The sequence below is a fragment of the Hermetia illucens genome, chromosome 3, assembly GCF_905115235.1.
Source record: "Hermetia illucens chromosome 3, iHerIll2.2.curated.20191125, whole genome shotgun sequence".
NCBI lineage: Eukaryota > Metazoa > Arthropoda > Insecta > Diptera > Stratiomyidae > Hermetia > Hermetia illucens.
The window spans coordinates 129940199-129962732 of NC_051851.1; the positions used below are offsets into that span (position 1 = coordinate 129940199).

At 40.5% G+C, this 22534-nt stretch overlaps 1 protein-coding gene across 2 annotated transcripts in view; it reads right to left on the reverse strand.

Moving 5' to 3' along the window:
- Positions 1-22534, reverse strand: part of LOC119651631 — a 264754-nt gene that overhangs the window by 204538 nt on the left and 37682 nt on the right. The window contains exon 2 of one of the 2 annotated variants that reach the window (XM_038055295.1): positions 9660-9712. The gene's annotated coding sequence lies outside the window, so the exon portion shown is untranslated. Of the gene's footprint in view, positions 1-8257; positions 8676-9659; positions 9713-22534 lie in introns of those variants that run through there. The other variant, XM_038055296.1, reaches the window with a different exon arrangement.

Sequence of the window (22534 nt, forward strand, 5' to 3'; positions counted from 1 at the left end):
TATGAAGATACGAGTATAACAATGTTTCGTTTCCTTTATTCAGATTCGCTAAGTAGCTGGAAATTGTGAAAGACAGGGTCATTGTAATGAATTCTTGGCAATGAAATAGATTGGGTGAGTGAGTCTTCGCACTAAGCTTAAGCAATGCCGGAAAAGTTGGAAAGAAAGACGCTTTAACGATGAAAATAGAAATGCAGTAATTGGGTAGTTGAGACAATAGTATCTCTTCCAATCGGCAAAGTGGTGAACACAAATATAAATTAAAAGTCGTCGATTTATCTTTGGCACCGAAAAAGCGTATCGGACATCCTTCAAAACTGGAAGAAATCAGCAAAACGGAGTCTAAAATTAGGAAGATTAGGGAAGCAACATCGATGAAGTTTCGGGCGTGCATGCAGATATTAGAATCTTAAGCCACCGAATTATCATCAAATACTGAAATGTCGATGAGATTACAACCAAGGAGGATTCACATACTCGCGGCGATTACATCACAGTTCGAGGATGCGATATTATTAGAACCAATATCTTTGCGGAAATCGTGGCACTTATTCTTCCAGCGGAAGTGCCAAGAAGCTTTTGGAGACAGGAATCGTAAACATTTTTGTTGTTTGTCATATCTTAGAATATGTAGCTATTACAGAGTGTGTGCAACTTTTAAAGATTTGTCTGTTTAGTTTGGGCACTTGACCAAAAACTCAGAAAACACGCCGGAAGCTATGTACGAGGCTCGGAGTTTTGTATGTTTTGCAGAACGGATCTGTTCAAAGACATTAGCCACATAGTTGGCAATCATAAATGTTCGGTGTTTGGGAGGGGTTGTAATACTATGGAATTATCTTGAAGATAGTACCAATAAATCATAGCACAAACTATAACCGACAAGAGAGCCAACGTTGTTCTAATCTGCGAGCTAACTATGATTCCTAAGAGTAGCACATGAATTCACGACAGGAGTAAATAAACTGCAATGTGGCCAATAGTTCTAAGAAGTCGAAGGGCGACCAGAGGGTTTCGTTAGGCATACCAATGTCAGAAGTCGAAGGTCGTTCGAAAAGTTTGCATCTATGGACATAGCAAGTGAGAATAACCGTGAGTCAATCACATTTCGTGAAGCCGGTATGAGTTGTATCATTGACGTCACTTTCGTCAGCTGCTCTCTTTTGCCCAAAACGAGATGGTAGTTAGCGAGAAATTAACATTAGATTAGCTGGTAGTTGTTATCCGAACAACTAATTCAGGCTGTCATCACAGGGGGGGCTCGCCTTGATACTTGTGGAACGAAGAATTAAAGCAACTTAGGGCAAAGTGCCAGTATGCCTGAGAGAAAGACTGGACTTCCAACAACAGCTCTTTACTTTTAGACAATTCAGGGTACGACTTCCAGAAAGCGATCAAAGATAGTGAACTTCTTTTGTACAAAAACTGACGCAAGCTCGTGGCGCACAACGTAGTGATGTCAAAAATAAAGGTTAAAACGTGCGTGCCCGATAATACTAGAATCAGCGATACTTTCGAGCAAATATCGTACCGTCATTGAAGCAATCGAAATAGAGAATTCAAACATCGTTCCTCCTATCATCGAAGATAAATTGTTCAAAGTATAAAAGAAAATAAGATGAGAAAGTGCCAGGACCTGGTGGCATTTCGAATATAGCAGCGAAGGCTGTTGCCCGAACAAAACCAGATATGTTTGTACGGACCTTGTAAGAACGTTTCGACAAAGAGATAAACCCGAAAAATTGGAAGCAGCAACGTTTGGTTTCGTTACTGAAAGGTAACAAGCAACCGCCTCCTATTATCCAATATGCTATGGTGGGAAAAATTCTTAAGAGAATAATTGGCAACAGAAAATTGCTAGAGGCTGCTCAAGACGAAGGAACGAAGGTGCATCTACCGTCAATCCAATAAAAGTAGTGGTGAACATTGCGATTGCTGCCATAGAAGGGGGGCGGTGACGATGGGACTCAAAGCAATGCTATGCTCTGGCCACGTTGGATGTGAGGAATGTCTTCAACTCAGCTAACTATTCGTCCATCTAAAGGTTATTCACAAAGATGAATAGCACGCGCTACTTACTTTATCGACACCAATGAAGGCGAAAATTACTACCTATCAGCAGGCGTCTCTCAGGGATTGGCATTGGATTCACTCTTGTAGAATATCATGTCCGATAGAGTCGTGCGCCTGTTCTTACTGGAGAGAGAATATTGCCGTGGGTATGGTGACAAAGCCCATCCACGAGAACAGCAGCAAAAGAAGTGATCCGGAAGATGTAATTTGGTTTGAAACTGCTAGAGTAGTACCCGCGGATCACAAATCGGAGGTCGACCAAACTGAAAAAAAAAACTGGAATCCATCGAAATATGAATAAGCATATGTCATACGCAGAGGAAAAATCACCACCAATTACAAGCAGAATTCTCACGAATGCTAGCAAATATTGGTCTACCTAGATACACCAGCAGAGTATTTTTTTCTAGAGTCATTGGCTCGGTTTGACTAGGTAGGTAGCACGAAATCTTCGGTCGGCGAATCATATACTTCAGCGACCGCCGATGATATTACTCATATATTCCATATCAATGGCTGAGTTACAGAAAAAAGGCTGTTTGAAAACTGCGACTACCTGGATTTAAAGATGATAGCAGATGATTGTGGAAACCAAAATCTTATGACAATGAGTTTTCTGTCTGTTTGTCCGTTCATCCATTTGGCTATCTGTCTGTCTGTCACGCGCACTTTTCTTTGAAATGGTGACATTTACTTACGGGAAATTTTTGAACGCCGAGTTCCGGTTCTCCGCAATCGCTCGGCTTAAATCTTTCATTAGTTGTTTGTAGCGAACGGCGTTCACAGTTTCACCAGGTTTCAGCAGTTCAAATCAGATCACACCGGTCTAGTCCCACCACACACAAAGCATGATCTTCCGATCGTAACGATTTGGTCGTGCTGTCGATGTCGATGCGGCTCACCCACGATTTGTTGCGTTTAAGGTTCTTCAAGACAAACCACTTTTCGTCGCCCGGAAGAATTCGTTGGAGAAAAGGCTTTTTGTCTTTTGTACCGTTGAAGCAGCATTTCACACGTCACTTTTCGGTTCTCCATTTGTCTCTCGGTCAGTTCATGCAGCACCCACAGACGCAGACGTTTCGAAATCGCTTGCTGTTGAACTCTCAACGTATCTGCAAGCTGTCGTTGCGTTTGTGTGTTGTCTTCATCGAATAATGCTTGCAATTCGGCGTCATCAAACGATTTTCGCTTGCCGGAGCGTGCGGTGTCGTTCAGGTCGAAATCTCCATTTTTGAATTGTCGAAACCACGTTTCACATATTCGAAGTGTTAATGCACGATCGCATAAACTTCCACAAGTGAACAGTGGCTCTGGGTTATTTTTTTTTCCTTGATTGAACATGAAAAGCAATGCATGGCGCATATGCTCGAAATTCGGTACGTACGCCGACATATTTGACGCGTAATAAAACCTTGCTGGCGGAACTTTTTGGGGAAACGTCAACGCGGTTTAGACACTCGACAACAACTAAATAAAATGACAGGTATGTGCGACCAACAGCGACACAAAAAATAGTACGCTATCTATCGAAAAAACTGGAAATTAATTAGGAGTACACCTGGTATGTACTTTTTTTATTGTCAAATATGACTCCAAATTCATTCGAACTGAACTGTCAAATTCTTGGAAATTGGAAGCAGCCCGAAGGAGCTAAATCTAGTCAATGGAATATGCGAATGGAGATAGGTGGGGGTTTTCGTGAATGTCAAAAACTGGCGAACGCTAACAGCTATCTCTTGTCTTAATTGGCCTGAATTTCATAAAACCGAATGTTCTCGCGCCCAACTTTAATGCAAATTTTTCAAAACCGTTCAATATTAAATATTTTATTTTTTGATTTTGAAAAAACAGACAAACATCGGCATTGAATGCGAATTTTCTTGGCAATTTTTCTATGAATGACGATTTGCCACTTGCTTGGTTTCTGGATCATGTCCACTATGATTAGTGGCTGTGAAGCCCTGCTGGCAAAATTTAAATTGCCTTCAATTACATTTACTAATTGCAAATGAAATAGAAGTTCGCGGTTAGGAACAAAGCCGAATAAAAGGGATAAAAATTTCTGGAATAACCATCAGCGAGTTGTAAAACCGTTTTCCTACTGAAATATTAACAACACCTCGGACTTCATAATTATGATCTTTAGGTATCGAAAATGTTTCGTATTATAGAATGCGTGCATACTTCGCGCTAACGGCATCGAGGTCACCTACAATACTGACTGCCTTCACCTTGAACGAGAATTTCATTGATATTGGTTGGAGATTCTTGGCCTAAACAAAGGGAGCTAATGGAACTTCGAAGAGTACCCTTTGGCGGCGTTGTAAATTTTTACTCTGCAAAGCCTAGCAACGAAGTCAATTTCAGGGAGAATCTTGGTGGCCGAACTCCGATTCTACGAAGATTTCTGATGTCGAGGAGGGTGATGTTCTTATGAGTAACTAAACAAAGTTCAGGAGTTCGTGTCTGGGTGACCGTAACAACAACAGTGAAAGCTTCATAAACTTCTTCAACTTTCATCGTTCAAGAACAGGAGCAACCGTAAGTTCAGTTGAGTTTCAATTAATCAGTGGATCAGTAGAAGACTGAGGAGTTGTCTTAGCATAGTTTAAATTGTCTACAATGGCTGTCTATAAAATTATGGGGGTGGATCACTGAACATAAACAGCTAAGAGTTCGGTTGATGGCAATTGAGTGCGACGATCTAGAGTTTCGTTACCTGAGAAGAACGTAGCAAGTGTAGGGCAGGTAGGCCGTGAAAAAAGTAATTTGACTTTTCCGTCGTTTAGTGGGATTGTATAACATCCGTTGAAGTTCCGCTTCAAGTGGATGATGTGGCAACATCGCCGCTCCAAACAGAAAGAAAATCTCTGCTACCAATGCGCTCAAGCCTAGCAAAGCTTCAGGGGTTGACGCAGTTTGTATATTTGCAAGGTTGCTCTTTTACTTGCTGCCACTGATCAGTCAGCTATATTATCCCGGTATCTTGGTTTCATACAATAGTAAGGGGAAATCCTTGTTGGCATATGACGGTTGCCTTACATGCAGGCTTAGGGCAACTATTTGTTTATTAACATTGAGCGTCAGTTTGATTTTAACGTCAGGATCTGACTAAGGGCTATTTCTTTTAAAAAGAGAATTAACAACAGATTTTTAATTCATCCGCACCAAGGCAGGTTAATAAGGAAGGAAACAGGTGCTAATCATAACAAAGGATAGAAAATGTCCGGGATCAGGAGCCAGGCGAGATCATAAAAATCCTTTATAATAAAATAATTATAGCAATACGAAGGGTAGTGAGTTATATACTTTTGTAGAATTCCAGAGAAAGAGCGAAATTGAGTCGCGCATCGCAAGGGTGATGCGTTCTGAAAGACTCATATTAAAAATCCTGCTCAGTGGAAGGGGAAAGTACTCCTTAGATATCTGTAGAAATCAATATTATCGATAAGAAAGTCGACACTGGTTTAAAAGCGGAGTAAAAGGTGCACAAATTGAAATATACTGAGTCGTAATTACAAATAAAGTTAGTGTTCAGGAATGCCAACCACTTTTAGGAACCCGATACTTTCTAAGATCAAAGGACTTCCCAAGATCCATATACCAGGCAGGGAAATGAGAGAATTCGTTTCAGCGGAAATGTTTGAAGGATGGAAAAACTGATTGAGACTAGGTTGGTCAAGAATTCATGTGAGTTCCGACTAGTACCCTTTTAAGGTTTTGTGTAAAGCAAAATCTTATTAAAGTCGACTTACTGTCTATCTGTCTGTCCTCTCAGAAACGGTCCTATTGATGTGCAATTTGATAGAAAGTTGGGACCTGTGAATCCCATTGCATGGAGGCAGTAATATAGTCCTACGTTGAGTTTAAGAAAGGGTAATTTGTGGTATCAAATGGAAGGTCTCGATTAGTACTTTCGAGAACCGATATTAGTTTTGACATTCGTTGTGAATGGGAAGAGTGCGTGTGTAGATGTACATGGCATCTAGGCCTCAAAACAAATGCTATACCGATACCTCTTCAAATAAAGTTAATAATATTCTAATACCATACTCATTCATAATATACTTATGGACTTCGAACCACGTTCATCAGCACAAAATGGACTCTTTCAACCACATGATCTTCCGGATGCTAATCCTTCCCATTTCATCGGCGGGGGTGATAAAACAGATGAAGCATATTTTTGAGATGAACATCGGGACACCGAAAATGATACTAGGTGATTATCAGGAATATAAGACCATACTAGAGCTGTTTAGTTCTGAACACCGTTTTGCGTTAGGTTTATCATTTGTACAGTATGAAGTGTGGTGACAATAAAACCGAAACGCAGCCTCGTTAAAAATCACATTAGAAAAAGGATACGGGACAGAGACTGTGCAGATGCCCTATGCCCCACAAAGGAGTGAACATCAGCCATGAAAGCGGTTTTCCTTGCGCCAAATTGCATGTTGATAAAAGAAAAAAAAAATTTGGTTGGATAAAACAATCAGTTATTTGTTCTCTCTAAATCATGCTTTTAAATAACTTTGAAGGATACATCTACACAGCACGGATTTTTGTCTTTTGTCGCTTTAGAGCATAAAAAAGGAATAGGCAAATATCCATAACTATTCAGAATATCGTCCTGTCCTAGAAACGGAAATTAACGTGGAAGGAGCTGGGAATAACATTTTAACTAAAAATTTATGGAATTTGAATTCGTTGAAAATGGGTTGATCAGCGTGGCTGCGGGGTTTGTTCGGCGTATCCTTGCATTTTGGTAAGAGTTCATTGTTCGTTGACTTTCATCTGCCTTTACATTATAGCTGCGCCATAATCTGAGAAATTGGTCGATTTTAACCATTTATGCACTCTATGTGGAGGGATTGTTGCATTTTGCAACTCTTTCGATTTCTTTGATATTCCAATCGTTTCTGCGGTATCTGCCATGTCCCGTGAGAAACTGCGTGAGTTCAAAGTTAACCTCACCAAGAGTTCGCCTCGTCCAATATCAACATCATCATTTTTTCATCCGAGATGGTTCTAAAATTGCAGCAGAAATGGCGCTGCATAGAGCAGTATAGGACTCAGCTCTCTAGCTATAAATGGTCTACGGGTACATCGCGGCCCTTATATATAAAAAAGGGGCAAACATTTTTTCTTCGCCGAGTAATACTTCAAAGTTTGGTGGAAATCGCACGATTATTAACAAAGTGGTAATAGGTCAAAGTTATCACTTTTGTGCAAATTTATTCATCATCATCATCATCAACGGCGCAACAACCGGTATCCGGTCTAGGTCTGCCTTAATAAGGAACTCCAGACATCCCGATTTTGCGGTGTAAGTGAGACAAATGCCTACGCAAAAAAGCCTAAATTTATAAGCAATACACAAAACCTTTCATACTTAAAGCATTTACCTTCCGGTTTTCCAACTTGTTTTTAATTTTAATGTAATAAAGTTCCGAGTATCTGTATAGCTATTCTTACATGACATTAAGACGAATTGACGTGCTAATGATTGGAACTATTTTCAATGGTTAGCTTTTTCTTTGGCAGCCATGGCATTTGCATCTGGCAATCTTTTCCACTTTTGAATAATAATAATAATCGTTGGCGCAACAATCCATGTTGGATCAGGGCCTTGAAGTGTGTTAGAGCACTTCATTCAAGACCGTAACGGTACACTAGGAGGCAATGTGGTCAGCATTGCGCTCGCCCGAGATTATTACCCTGATTTGACTCAGGTACTCATTCACACCTGAGTCGACTGGTATCCGACGTCAAATCACGATACAAATTCCACTGCCACCAGTGAGACTTGAACCGCGACCTTCCATACGACAGCCTTGCGCTCTAACCACTCAACTATCCGGACACTTTTGAATAAAGTGTGTTTTATTCTTAGTGGTGAGGAATTATTTTTAAGCATTTACTTTTTCCGAGATTGCCAACCAACTTGACTATTCAATATTTCTCGGAACATAGGTGTCTTTCCCTTTATGTGATTGGGAACAGGAAGTACAAGTATATGCGATCAAGTGCAGAACGGGAAAACGTGTGCTGCCTACTTGAAGTGTCACTGCGGTCTCATCCATAATAAACTTCATCTGGTTTTTAAAGATAAATTCAGGGCTAGTTTCCGTTCACCATAAATAAGTGCTAAAATGGCAGATTTCAGTAAAGCTAGCGATCATACCTTAAATTTGTTTATACTTTTCGATGAAAGTGTATAATCAAAACTAGGACTTCCCCTCTTAGTTTTTTTATCCTTTTGTTTATTCCAATTCTCTTTGCACTAATTCACTTTTTGACTTCACCAACTATTTTATGATTACAATCACTGAGTTTTAAAAATGTATTTCCACAAAAATATTCAGACGAATTTTAACTCCGTTTTTCTTCCACATTTCGAGTATGGGTATGGAACCAATTCCTAAAGTTTAGTATTTCTCTAGCACAAAGACAATAACTTCTTATGAGGAATATTGACCTGTTTTGGTCCTCACTTCGAAAATTATTTTGGAAGATTGATTCACACTTCCTCAACTTCCACTCAGCGTAATTTATCTTTTGTTTACGAAAAAGTTACAGTAATTATTGTTCAATATATAATATTTATGAACTACTTTCTTTCTTTGACACTACGACGTAGAAAAGACAACAAACAAACGTAACTACAACACTGTAATAACGATCAAACAACGTAGGCATTTGGCAAGATATTTTTTCACGTTGTTGGTTGCCCCGGGTAACCTGAATTTTGTTACAGATTTTGTAGGTGGACTTGATTGTTGTTTATAAGACCGCGCAGTAGTAGATCCTAAGAATCGAAACTCATAATGCGACGGCATCAACCAATAGGAAATTAAAAGAAAGTGGTTCTGATGCATTAAATGCTTTACAGTCGCCAAAATAAAATGTTTACCGAGTGGAAATTTCGGTTGCAAGGGAATGTCAGATGAATGATTTCTAAAAAAATATACTTTTGGAATAAAATTGCATACTACAAACATTAGATAATGATCAAGTAAAGAATTGAAATAATTAGAATTTATCTGCATTTAGCAAGACATTATTGTACAAATCCCTCTTTCCCTGCTGGGTATCGCACATAAGAAGTGTTTACTAGTTGAAGCGCTCTATTTTGAAGGAGTATCTTCACTGCTTCGAATAAGCAGTATGAAAGAGGTCAACAAGTGCAAGTTAACTTGTTTCGTCTGACTATACATATTATGCTTAAGTTGTTTCTCCTAAGGCGCAAGCCACATTATTGTTTGTTGTTTGTTCCAATAACAATCTTTCACCCTTGTCTTATTCACATAAAAAAATTAGTAGTATCAAGTTGCATTAGATGCACAATCTAAGCGCATTACATCTGATTTTGATTGACAGATTGAAGACGATTTAGGCTGGATTAGGCTTAAACCATGAAGTTGAGTTTGTAGGAGTTTATGTTGTGAAAGTGTATTTGTGGAAGTATACATATATATTTGTGCAAATTGTATAGCTTGATAATAGTTCTATTTGTTCAGATAGTTTTATTTATGTTGTGCAGATAAAAATGCATTTATAAGACAAGAAATATATAAATAACATACCTAATCTTACGCTTCGTTGTCGTTAGATGACTGCCTACGTCCAGTATCTAGTCCTGAAAAAGAAATCTTTTGTTAAAATAAGCGTTTATCCAAATATTTCAAGAGAAATATTGTATCTGCAATTAAAGGAGAGTTTGAGAAACCTACTGCGTTCTTGTCACATTAGAGTAGCACTATTTGGAAGTAACGCACTAACCATGGCGAAGTTTAAAAAAAGTCTATAATTTATAATAAAGAAGTGTCTTTGGAACTGAAGTAGAGACAGATGTTGAAAAGATTCTTGATTTGAAAATGGTTGGGATGTACCAAGATTCAAAATTGCAAATGCTGACCTAAAATGTGAAACAAGCCGGAGGGCGGAAGTTGGATGCTTCAAGTATTGAAGATTCTGTATTTTTCATGAAACAAAATTTGGTGGAAAAAACCGGTTTTATCGTCAATTGTATTATTTATTTACTAGGATGAGTGAGGTGGTCGCAGTGTATACATATATTTCATCCCTTTATTCTACGCTATCGACGGGCGCAGTACTTTGAGTTGAAAGAGTTCATTCGAAAAATACATTAATAATGAAGGATTTTCATCAAACTTCTTAGTATCGTATCCAATATTATATTCTGTATTGTTGCCCATTGTATACCTAGGGTGAAGTCAAAAGGAATTTCCTTCTAAATCATGAAATTGTAATATATGATTGTAATTCATCCCTTATTCAGGCATCGTCTACTACGCCTATACACCATCGTTTGCGGTTTTTCGAAATGCACTTCAGTTTACCCCAGGACTTACGATGACGTTCTTCATGCTGTCTTCATACTGACCTAAAGGGCTTCAATAGATTGTGACATCTTCCCTCACATATCTCCACCACGCTTCTCACATCTGTTTGTTCTCATGGACCTCGGCTAAATGGCTTTAGATTTGGAAAGAGAGCAAATAGAGCTGGACTGAAGGTAAACGCCAACAAATACAAAAAAACAAAAGAACGTTCCCAGTATGCTGGGTTATCGTACTCTCCCTATCTATATTAATAGGCAAAGCACCGAAGGTGCTGATCAATTTGGATAATTAAGAAGCGTAATTTTTGCATAGTGGTACCGAACTCAACAAGAAGTTCAAGTTGGTACTGCTCTATATTTAGGCCTTTTCTGTGAGGAAGTAGGGAAGTGGCCAACACTGTTAGTCAAAAACTTCCTTCATGAACACATGTTTGCAACGTGTCATCGGAGTACGCTGGGCTAATACAATTTCGATTGAAGAACTTGGTCGGCGCACAGGGGTTGATCAATAGGCGGAACCTGCAATAGATAGGTTACACATTAAGGAAGAGCAGCAGCAATTCCGTTGTTGGGTATACAATACAGTGAAATCCGCTACTCTAAGGTGGCTGATCAGTGGGTGGCTCTAGGGGCGCATGGCGCGGAACAATGGTGGCAAGTCTTGAGAAATTTTATAATATGAAATTATTATTTTTATTTGAATGGATTTTTCGGTAGGATATTCTTCATTTTTTATTTTAAATCTGTGGTATTTTGCGTCTCATTTGTTTCTTCCGGAACTGGTACCAAAAAGAAGACTTATTTTAGAAAACGTTCGAAACATTCAGTTTGGTACATATTATGAATATATCTAAGATAAATCAATTTTATAATCCCCTTTTGTATGTATGGGAAGCCCCTTAAACGCAACAGAAAATAACTCCATTCATGATAATTATTTCCGTATTACATGGCAAAGGATTTTAGATAAAGTACACGTTATATACAAGAAGAACGACAGGCTGCATTTACGATCGACATAATGAAAAGACGAAGAATTGTTTGACAGCTTCTCGGAATTCTTTACTGTCAAATTCCTTCCGATTTTATCTCTCAACAAACTCTTCCACTCTTTCTTTCTACTCTCTTCCTTTATGAACACTTGACCACCCTGAATTTCAAAATCTCCAAACATTGGCACTCTTAATTTGTACTATTCAAAACTCGTTGGGCGCCACCTCTCTTTACTTCCTCGCTCAATGTCAAAATTGGCGCTCATCACACATCAGATACCACCCTCAGATACCAAAACTGCGCGCAATTCTATTCTGGTCTCAACTCAGCTTTAACGTCAATCAACTGGGATCACATATTATAAAACTCTGCGTGTGATCAAGCTCTTGGAACCTTTTAGAATATCCTTTCCGATTTTTTCTCCTGTAATGTTACTTTTTCTCCTACTTGTCTTTGTTATTACCCAACTAGGTTCACCAAGGAGATCCTTAACGACATTCGCTTGAAGTACGCAGAAGAAGTTTCGAACTTGGAGAAGAGGGCAGTTTTGAACCTGAAAGAATAATGCCGATTTTGCCAATTCAAAGCTGTGCGCTCCACTGTGAAAACGACGATTAAAATAGAGCATAAGAGATACTTGTTGAGCGTCCAGGCTACCTTTGTCTGCGGTAATTTAGTTTTGGTCCTACACTCGCCAATTCCGTAACTCCACAAATCTTTCCCTTTTTCCGTCAATTTTGCTGGCTCTACTACTACTCCCCACAACAATCTTGACTTCTATACGGCGCTAATAGGGCATTTTGGCCGCCTGTGAAAGAACATCGTGGTTTCGTGAAACGTGAATTTACTGCTTCAAACCTTTCGGTCTTTACCAACTTCGATGCTAAATGCCTTAATTCACGATAGGAGTTACACGCCATTTGTACCGACTACGCCAAAGTTTTTGATACCGTTGACTACAATGTTCTCCTCTCCAAATTCTCTCTATTTAACGTGCTCCCTCCCAATCATCTCCTGCCTTTCCTCCGACCTCTCATATCGGTCCTGCAGAGTTTTTTCATGGACATTCATCCCGTACCTTCTCTCCCTCCTCTAGTGATCCCCGAATTCCATGACCTCCTCTCCATCCCCACCCATCCGTATTTGCTGTATCCTGACGACCTTAAATTATTTGCCTCTGATTTGTCTCCGCTTCACTGTGTTCTCTTCCAATCCAACCTTGATACTTTGGTTCGTTGATGCTCGGTTTAAGTATTCACTTAAACCCTCCCCAACATCCTTTCCCTACTCTCTTGGCGGACAACTTAATTCACTACTTCGATACCAATTTCATTTCAGTTCCCAGTTCATTGACATCATCAATCGAGTTTTCAAAATGTCCGGTTTCCCACGTTTCTCCTCCGACTTTGCCTCAATTAGAACTTTCCGAGGCGGAATTAATTTTGAAAGCCGGGAATTCATCATCATCATCAACGGCGCAACAACCGGTATCCGGTCTAGGCCTGACTAAAGTAAGCAACTCCAGACATCCCGGTTTTGCGCCGAGGTCCACCAATTCGGTATCGTTAAAAGCTGTCTGGCGTCCTGACGCACGCCATCGCTCCATCTAAGCCAGGATCTGCCTCGTCTTCTTTTTCTACCATAGATATTGCCCTTATAGACTTTCCGGGTGGGATCATCCTCATCCCTACGGATTAAGTGACCCGCCCACCGTAACCTATTGAGCCGGATTTTATCCACAACCGGATGGTCATGGTATCGCTCATAGATTTCGTCATTGTGTAGGCTACGGAATCGTCCATCCTCATGTAGGGGGCCAAAAATTGTTCGGAGGATTCTTCTCTCGAAGGCGGCCAAGAGTTCGCAATTTTTCTTGCTAAAAACCCAAGTTTCCGAGGAATACATGAGGACTGGCAAGATCATAGTCCTGTACAGTAAGAGCTTTGACCCTATGGTGAGACGTTTCGAGCGGAACAGTCTTTGTAAGCTGAAATAGGCTCTGTTGGCTGCCAACAACCGTGCGCGGATTTCATCATCGTAGTTGTTATCGGTTGTGATTTTCGACCCTAGATAGGAGAAATTGTCAACGGTCTCAAAGTATTCTCCTATCCTTATTCTTCTTCGTGTTTGTGTTTCACCAGTGCGGTTTGATGTTGTTGGTTGATTGGTCTTCGGTGCTGACGTTGCCACCATATATTTTGTCTTGCCTTCATTGATGTGCAGCCCAAGATCTCGCGCCGCCTGCTCGATCTGGATGAAGGCAGTTTGTACATCTCGGGTGGTTCTTCCCATGATGTCGATATCGTCAGCATAGGCCAGTAGTTGGGTGGACTTGAAGAGGATCGTACCTCTTGCATTCACCTCGGCATCACGGATCACTTTCTCGAGGGCCAGGTTAAAGAGGACGCATGATAGCGCATCCCTTTGTCGTAGACCGTTGTTGATGTTGAATGGTGTTGAGAGCGATTCTGCTGCTTTTATCTGGCCTCGCACATTGGTGAGGGTCAGCCTAGTCAGTCTTATTAATTTCGTCGGGATACCAAATTTTCTCATGGCCGTGTACAGTTTTAACCTGGCTATGCTATCATAGGCGGCTTTAAAGTCGATGAACAGATGGTGCAACTGTTGTCCATATTCCAACAGTTTTTCCATCGCTTGCCGCAGAGAGAAAATCTGATCTGTTGCTGATTTGCCTGGAGTGAAGCCTCTTTGGTATGGGCCAATGATGTTCTGGGCGTATGAGGCTATCCGGCCTAGCAGGATAGCGGAGAATATCTTATAGATGGTACTCAGCAGCGTGATACCTCAATAATTGTTGCACTGTGTGATATCTCCCTTTTTATGTATGAGACAAATAATGCCTCGTTGCCAATCGTCAGGCATTGATGCGCTGTCCCATACCTTGAGCACAAGTTGATGAACCACTTGGTGTAACTGGTCGCCTCCATATTTAAACAATTCGGCTGTAATTCCATCGGCTCCTGGCGACTTATGATTTTTTAGCCGATGGATTGCACGGACTGTTTCTCCTAAACTTGGTGGTGGCAGTATTTGTCCGTCGTCTTCAGTTGGCGGGACCTCCAACTCGCCGATGTTCTGGCTGTTCAGTAGCTCATCAAAGTACTCAACCCATCGCTCTAATATGCCCATTCTGTCGGAAATCAGATTTCCCTCTTTGTCTCGGCAGGATGAGCATCGAGGTGTATAAGGTTTCATCCTGCTAACTTGTTGGTAAAGCTTCCGTTCCTGGTGCGGTTGCTCCCTGTACTTTTCTAGTTCACAGACTTGTTGGTTCTCCTAGGCTTCCTTTTTCCGTCTGTGAAGTGGCTTCTCCGCTCGACTGAGTTGGTGATAAGTCTCTGCCCGTGCCCGCGTTCTTTGAGAATGCAACATTTCTCGGTATGCGGCATTCTTCCGTTCCGTTGCTAGCTTACATTCATCGTCAAACCTACCGTTCCGACTCCTTTTGCGGCTGGGGCCAAGTATGTTTGTGGCCGTATCCATGACAACGTTCTTCAGGTGATTGTGAAGATCATTTGTTGATGCTTCATCTCCAGGTCCTCTGTTGACTGCGGTTATTACGGCATCCATTTCCCTCTTATAGGTGTCGCGGAGGGTTGTGTTGTGGATGGCTTCAGTGTTCACTCTCACCTGATTGCCGGAGGGGATTCTAGGTGGTATTGTTATTCGAGCTCGGAGCACCATGCCAACGAGATAGTGATCCGAGTCTATATTGGCCCCCCTATATGTTCTGACATTCATCAAGGCTGAGAGGTGGCGGCGTTCGATCAACACGTGGTCAATTTGGTTGAAAGTGGTTCCGTCTGGAGAGGCCCATGTATGCTTGTGGACCGCTTTCCGCGCAAACCAGGTACTTCCAACAACCATTTCGTGTGACCCTGCTAATTGAATAGTCCGCAGTCCGTTATCATTTGTTTTTTCGTGTAAGCTATTTGAGCCAACGTATCGCCTGAATACGGACTCCTTCCCTACTTGGCTGTTAAAATCCGGGAATTGCGGGAGCTATAAAGTGAATATTTATTTCATGGACTCATTCTCAGAAACCACCCAACCGAAAAATGTGAAAAAATCACGAAGCTGCCTCTATACCTTCCATATCCACTCAATTTAAGTTAATAATTGTATATTACTATGTTTTTGGGAAGTTTACTAGAAACCCACTTAAATTGAGCCCAGAGTTATAAAAAGTAATGAAGACTATAGTATAGGGCAGGATATCGCCAAGTTTGGCAAAAATCGTAATACATATTACTGAAAAAGTTACAGTAGCTTAAAGTTATCTGTTCCGTGGAAATTTACTGCGGCCCAGGATACTGAATAATAATATCAGACCAAAGCGAGAAGTCTGACTTTAGCATGTCATTTGAAGTACGTACAATGGAACAATTCTGCGCGCAGATATACTTATACAAGAAATACACATAACCTTTCATACCTGAAGCGTTGAACTTTCGATTTTCAACTTATTTGATTTTTGTTATAAACTGGAAATTTTAGGATAGATTGTTTGTCATATAAAAATACATAGATTTATGACGAATTGGATTTATATGTCTGCCTTTTCTTCGAAAATCTCCAACTATACTAAAATTCAATTTTGTTCCGGCAAAACCTGAATCATTCAAAATTTGTAATCAACCACAAATGCAGCAATGACAACGTTCACTCAAAGCATCAACTATGTACGTGCCTTTTCTCAAGGCTTTCTAATCTCAAGTTCAAATGAGAAATACTATTTACATGATTTTCTGAATTGAAACGCATCCAAATGCAGATACGTCTGTATACGTAAATATGCGTCTACAGATAGCTTCATTACTGGATTCCGCGCATTTTTCTAACATGATTCGACATCTGCCTCAATGTATGATGAATCTTTCTTCAATGTGTAGCAGAAATCTGAGCAGAAATGAAAGATCATTGGAGAAGTGCAAACCATTCGCGAAGACGTGCTAATTACGCAAATAACCTCAGTCAATAGCAGTCGAAAATGTACTCGTTTGGTATTTGCAGTGTCAGTAATTGTAGCTCGTAGTTTACGGACTGAAGTATTTAATTGTCTATGGACAATTTCTTTTCTTGAAAAGTGATGACTATGCATCAAACTCAATTTCTAAATATTTTTGACTCATACACACACAGAATGATATATTAACTCGTAAGAAACTTAAAATGGATATTATATTGTAGAACTGTCAGCACTGATTCAGCAATACAGATTCAGCATGGGCTACGTCGAACTCGGCGCGTTAACTACTATTACTTCAAAGAAGAATTAGTTTCAACCTCCTTCAAAAAAAATTTGGTTTTAGGAGTTAGTTTAAATATTTCCCGATTAGTTTCCGAGTTACACAGTGAATAGTGATCGCAATAACTCTGGTTGTTCGCGAAATAGACCCCATATGTTGCCTGAATTTGTGCCATTGTCAATTGTTCCTTGGAGAACAAAATCTACGTGAAAGGTTCTCACACTCAGCATGATTGCAATAGACTGCATGAAAATTATACAATATGCAAAAGGAACTGTACCCTTTCTTCAGGCTTGAGATGGTATCGTAGGGCTGTAGTTTGGCTGCCTATATGCATTTGTACATGGAGAGAACGTAATATGGGGATTATAGCTTCACCTGTCAGTCAATTAATAGAGGTGTTCCATGAACTAACGGAATTAGCAAAGGAGATTAGATTAAAGTGAACGGAAATAAACCAATGAGATAAAATCCATAGGATACACCCCTGCCTGGGGATAACATCACTTTGGCCACGTTCAAATCCGAGCAAGTGAAGCAAGTGTCAACTTGAATAACAGCATAAGTGAAACCTATTATTCAGTCCTCTCTTTAATGCGCTCATGAAAATTTCATCGAAAAAGTAAGATATGAATTTCGACAGTTTTAATAAGACCCGCACTCTTGTGGCGGTATAAATCCAGGATGATAGATGACTAAAACGCCGGCAAAGTCCGTTGGTTTGTTGAACACCTATGAATTGCAAAAATATTGGGATCCACATTGAGTTCAACGAATAATAATAAATAACTTTTCAATAAGCGCTCATTATCATCGTTGACCAAATTCCTAAAACTGCAAAAGACTAGCCATGCTAAACGAATGCCAGATATGGTGATACACAAAGGAAATATTTGAAAATAGAAGCAGACAGGAAACCAGTGTTAATTGCCAAATTAGAGAAAGAGGTCGCAAGATCAAGTCATCAAGTAGGCTAAAGTTAGCTTATAATTTAAGGCGACCATTCCATGCCAAATCATTTTGGTCATAAATACACTCAAAGGGAGTAAAGACGCTGGCTTGACAGTCTCCCAACAGAGTTATTTATCGTTGCGCCCTCAGTTATTGCAGATCTGCTACTTCCACTCGAACGCAAATCTTGGGAAATCGAGACCTTTCCTAGAGTGTGGAAGAAGGAGATTATCGTTAAGATTCCAAAGAAAGACACCCGTTTTGAGTGCGGCACTTAGAAAGGAGTACCTGCGTGCTTCCTGCGTGTTTTAAAGGATGCCACCATCCTTTTGGTAATGGTACATCCCTTTCTTTGAGATGCAGGTAGTACTGACGCCCAACGTGGGTGTATATGCGTATATGCAGAAAATGGCCAGAATGATAATTTGGGTTGACCATAATGCAAACCTAAGGAAAAACATTGGTCATAGAAATCCAGCACTACCATCCATGTTGTGCCAGTCAGGCTCTGTAATGTGAGAATGGGCTCTTTTCCACATTTCAATCCCTCTCACTTCATTCCGACGAGTTTTTCAACTGGTGTCATCCCAACGCACCGGATTAAGGTCCGGTGAAAGCCCTTTACATCATCATCAAATATAAACTTCTTTTGTGACACCGTGTCTATATGGCTGCCATCGATTGCTATATTTTCTTCTTCTTCAACCTCTGCCTCGTTCGTTTTTCCCATTGGCTTTGATGTTCAGACCACTGCAATGTTTGTGGAAGTGGAGGATGCACAAATTCTTCCGCTGATATTTGCACGAAATAATTTCGCCATCCATTAAAGTAAGTGAGAAATGTTCTTGTCGCTAATGTAGCAGAAGTATATGATATACCGTGTTTGTTGATGTCATCTTTTGACAAGTCGATACAGATGTCTCACACCATCCCGAGTGTCTAACTTATTGCAAAGGTCTTTGCGATAGACCACTCGTTAATAAAGATCGCTTTCTTAGCTTCTGGAATGACATTTTTGGAGATTTACCAACTGGTCAGCGTTTTATTGTCGAGAAATCTATGGTAGAGGCGTTTGTTTTCACATAGAAGAAACAGTCCGTGTAATTCATCGGCTTAAAAATCATAAGTCGCCAGGAGCCGAAGGAATTACAGCCGAATTGGTTAAATATGGAGGCGATCAATTATACCAAGTGGTTAACTAACTGATGCTCAAAGTATGAGACAGCGAATCAATGCCTGAGGATTGGGAACGAGGCATTATCTGCCTCATACATGAAAAGGGGGATATCACACAGTGCAGCAATTATAGAGGTATTACCCTGCTGAGTACTATCTATAAAATATTCTCCTCTATCTTGCTAGGCCGGATAGCCCCATACGCTCAGAACATCATTGGTCCATACCATACCAAAGCGGCTTCACTCCAGGCAAATCAGCAACAGATCAGATTTTCTCTCTGCGGCAAGCTATGGAAAAACTGTTGGAATATGGACAACAGTTGCACCATCTTTTCATCGACTTTAAAACCGCCTATAACAGCATAGCCAGGGTAAAATTGTACACGGCCATGAGAGAATTCGGTATCCTGACGAAATTGATGATTCTGACTAGGCTGACCCTGATCACTGTGCGATATCAGATAAAAGCAGCAGGATCACTCTAGAGACCATTCAACATCAACAACGGTCTAAGACAAGGCGATGCCCTTCGACCTGGCCCTTGAGAAAGTGATTCGCGATGCCAATGTAAATGCGAGAGGCACCATTCTCTTCAAGTCCACCCAACTACTGGCCTACGTTGATGATATCGACATCATGGGAAGAACAACCCGAGATGTACAGTCTACCTTCATCCAAATCGAGCAGGCGGTGCGAAATCTTGGGCTGCACATCAATGAAGGTAAGACGAAGTACATGGTGGTAACGTCAGCGCTAAAACCGAAAGAACGAACAACATCGAATCGCACTGACCAAACGAAAACAATGAAGATAGGAAACTACAACTTTGAGACAGTCGAAAATTTCTCCTATCTAGGGTCGAAAATTACAACCGACATTAGCTACAATGATGCAATCCGCGCACGGTTCTTGGCTGCTAGCAGAGCCTATTTCAACTTACAAAAACTGTTTCGCTCGAAGCGTCTCACCGTAGGGTCAAAGCTCTTACTGTACAGGACAATGATCTTGCCAGTCCTCATGTATTCCTCGGAGACTTGGGTTCTTAGCAAGAAGAATTGCGAACTCTTGGCCGCGTTCGAAAGAATACTTCGAAGAATTTTTGATCCCCTACATGAGGATGGACGATTCCATAGACTACATAACGACGAAATCTATGAGCGATACCATGACTGTTCGGTTGTGGATGAAATCCGGCTCGGTTACGGTGGGCGGGCCATTTAATCCGTATGAATGAGGATGATCAAGCCCAGAAGGTTTATAATATATCTATGGTAGAAAAAGAAGACGAGGCAGACCCTGCCTAAGATGGAGCGATGGCGTAGGTCAGGACGGGAGACAGCTTTTAGGAACATCGAATTGGTGGACCTCGGCGCAAAACCGAGATATCTGGAGTTCCTTATTAAGGCAGGCTTAGACCGGATACCGGTTGTTGCGCCGTTGATGATGATGATGTTCCCAATATAAAATGTAGGAAGATGAGAAAATCATTTGGTGAACCACTCACAAGTACAAACTCGTGAGTGTCCACAAAATCAACTACACGCTCACGACCCTTACTGTCTGCACCAAACCCTTTCCCCTCATAGCACCTGCTGCCGTCTGCCTTTTCATTAAAGTCGCTCGCAATAATAATGTAGTCACCACATTATATGACTTCACTTCGAGTAGTAGATATCTTTCTCGACATTCCATCGACCTGTTTGCGGTACCTATGCAGTGAAGAAGTGAACAGTGCAGTCGGCTAAGATAATTGTGAGCTTCATCAACCACTGATCAAATCTTTCGACTTCTTTCACGGCATCACGGAAACCCTCAGAGATGACCATGCCGGCACCAAATTGAATTCGTGGGTTACCAAAGTAGTGACAGCAATTTGTGGTAGCGCACAATCGAGTTTCTTGTTGAGCTCAAAAATCACTGCGCCTTTTCCGAAGACCTCCTGCGGGTTTCTTCGTTCTTCCAGTGAAGGTGTCAATATTTGGCATGGGACACGTATTTGATTTGCGATTACGTCTTGCGTCTTACGTCCATGCGTCAAGAACCCTTGCCCATTTCTCGACAGAACCGGGGCCCGTCCAGTCGCGTTGACTGTCTGTCGGGATACCTGTCACCAATAGAGATCAAACCCTTGTCCTTTATTCGGACTTGCCACCCGAATACTATATAAATAACAGTATCTTCACTAATTCCTTGCAGTCTGTTTTAGTTCCATTTAGGGCTTTTTTTCGACGACTACACTCCTTCTTTACAGTCGTAGTATTCATTTTTGGCACGACCAGTCTGTCGTTCTCGGACAGAAAGTGGTTGGTCATAAAAATAAGTGTTTGGTCAGCTTTTGAAAAGGGCGATTAACATCTGTGTGTACCAGGAGAGCACTTCTTCTGAGATTGTGTCCGTTGAGAAGAAAGTGGACATTTTTATTGGTAGTTGCCATTACTTTTTAATTTGACAATTTGATAATTTGATATTTGCGTTTGCTTTCTGCGCTTCAGGACTTTGGACAAAACTAGTATTAATTAATTAAAAGGCCTCTGATGACCAGTCACGATAGGAACGAACACTTTGTTGTTTCGGTCCACTATCCGTGCCTTTCTCTTCGCACCCTGGATAATTTTGCGGACTTTAATGGTGAAGCACGAAGTATGTCGCTGATAGAAAGAATAAATGGTATCGGTAGAAATAGGGGAAGATATTCACTAAGCAGCCAAAATGCTGTAGTGTCCCATATTTACTTCCGATATGGGGTAACTTCCTGAAGAGTATCACGTAGTTACAATTTATATTATGTCAATATTCTTACGTCTGGTCAGAGTTTATCCCCGTAGAAGTATCTTGTAGCACTTCACTCACAAGCTTTTGACATTATGATTGAATGTGTTTATAGCTTATTTGATTTTAATAAAATGTGACCATTGAACACTATTGTCTAGTGCTATAGACTTTAGCAAACCACTATTGTTAAAAATAACTCAACCTGTACGTTTGTGCTTCCTGTGGATCGCCATTCAATTGACTCTGGAAGTATCTTAATATGATATCGATGTGAATTCATCAGATTATTCTTGTAAGTTGATACTTTCATGAGTTATCGCTATCAAGACTATTCCAGTATCTACTCGTTGGAAAAGATGATGTCTGACAAGATCATATCCGTTGTCTGTAGTAGTTTTGTTTATCAATGAGGAAACCAAAACTGAATATTTATTCACAGCTCCACCGTTTATGAGTATCGAATTGCTGCCGTTGGGACTAGAAGCTGCAAATCAATCTGTGGTGAGAAACGATCCCAGTATTTGTTTCGTTTGGTAAAGTTAGTATGTTAACTGGTTAACTAGATATAAAGAGTTTGCTTGTTTAATCCAAAAATCTAGTAGTTGTTTTACAAATGATAAATTTTCGAAAAGTAATACAGTATAGGTTTCCCTGGAGTTGAATAATTTCATTGCAGTTTATGACATCAAAATTTTGCATTCTCTCCATTATTCTAAACTTGTAAAATGAAATAGTAGGAAATATGTTCAAATGCCAATTCTCGAATGAGCTTATGATAAATCAATGTTTTCTGTACTGCACAAATCCATCGTCATTCCACAAAAAACAATTTTTATGAATACCCGGCTCATACCCAATCTCTCGCATGTGTTCACGCTAATTTCTACCAGTATCAGATGCATATTTCTTTCCGCACAATTTTATAATGCCTA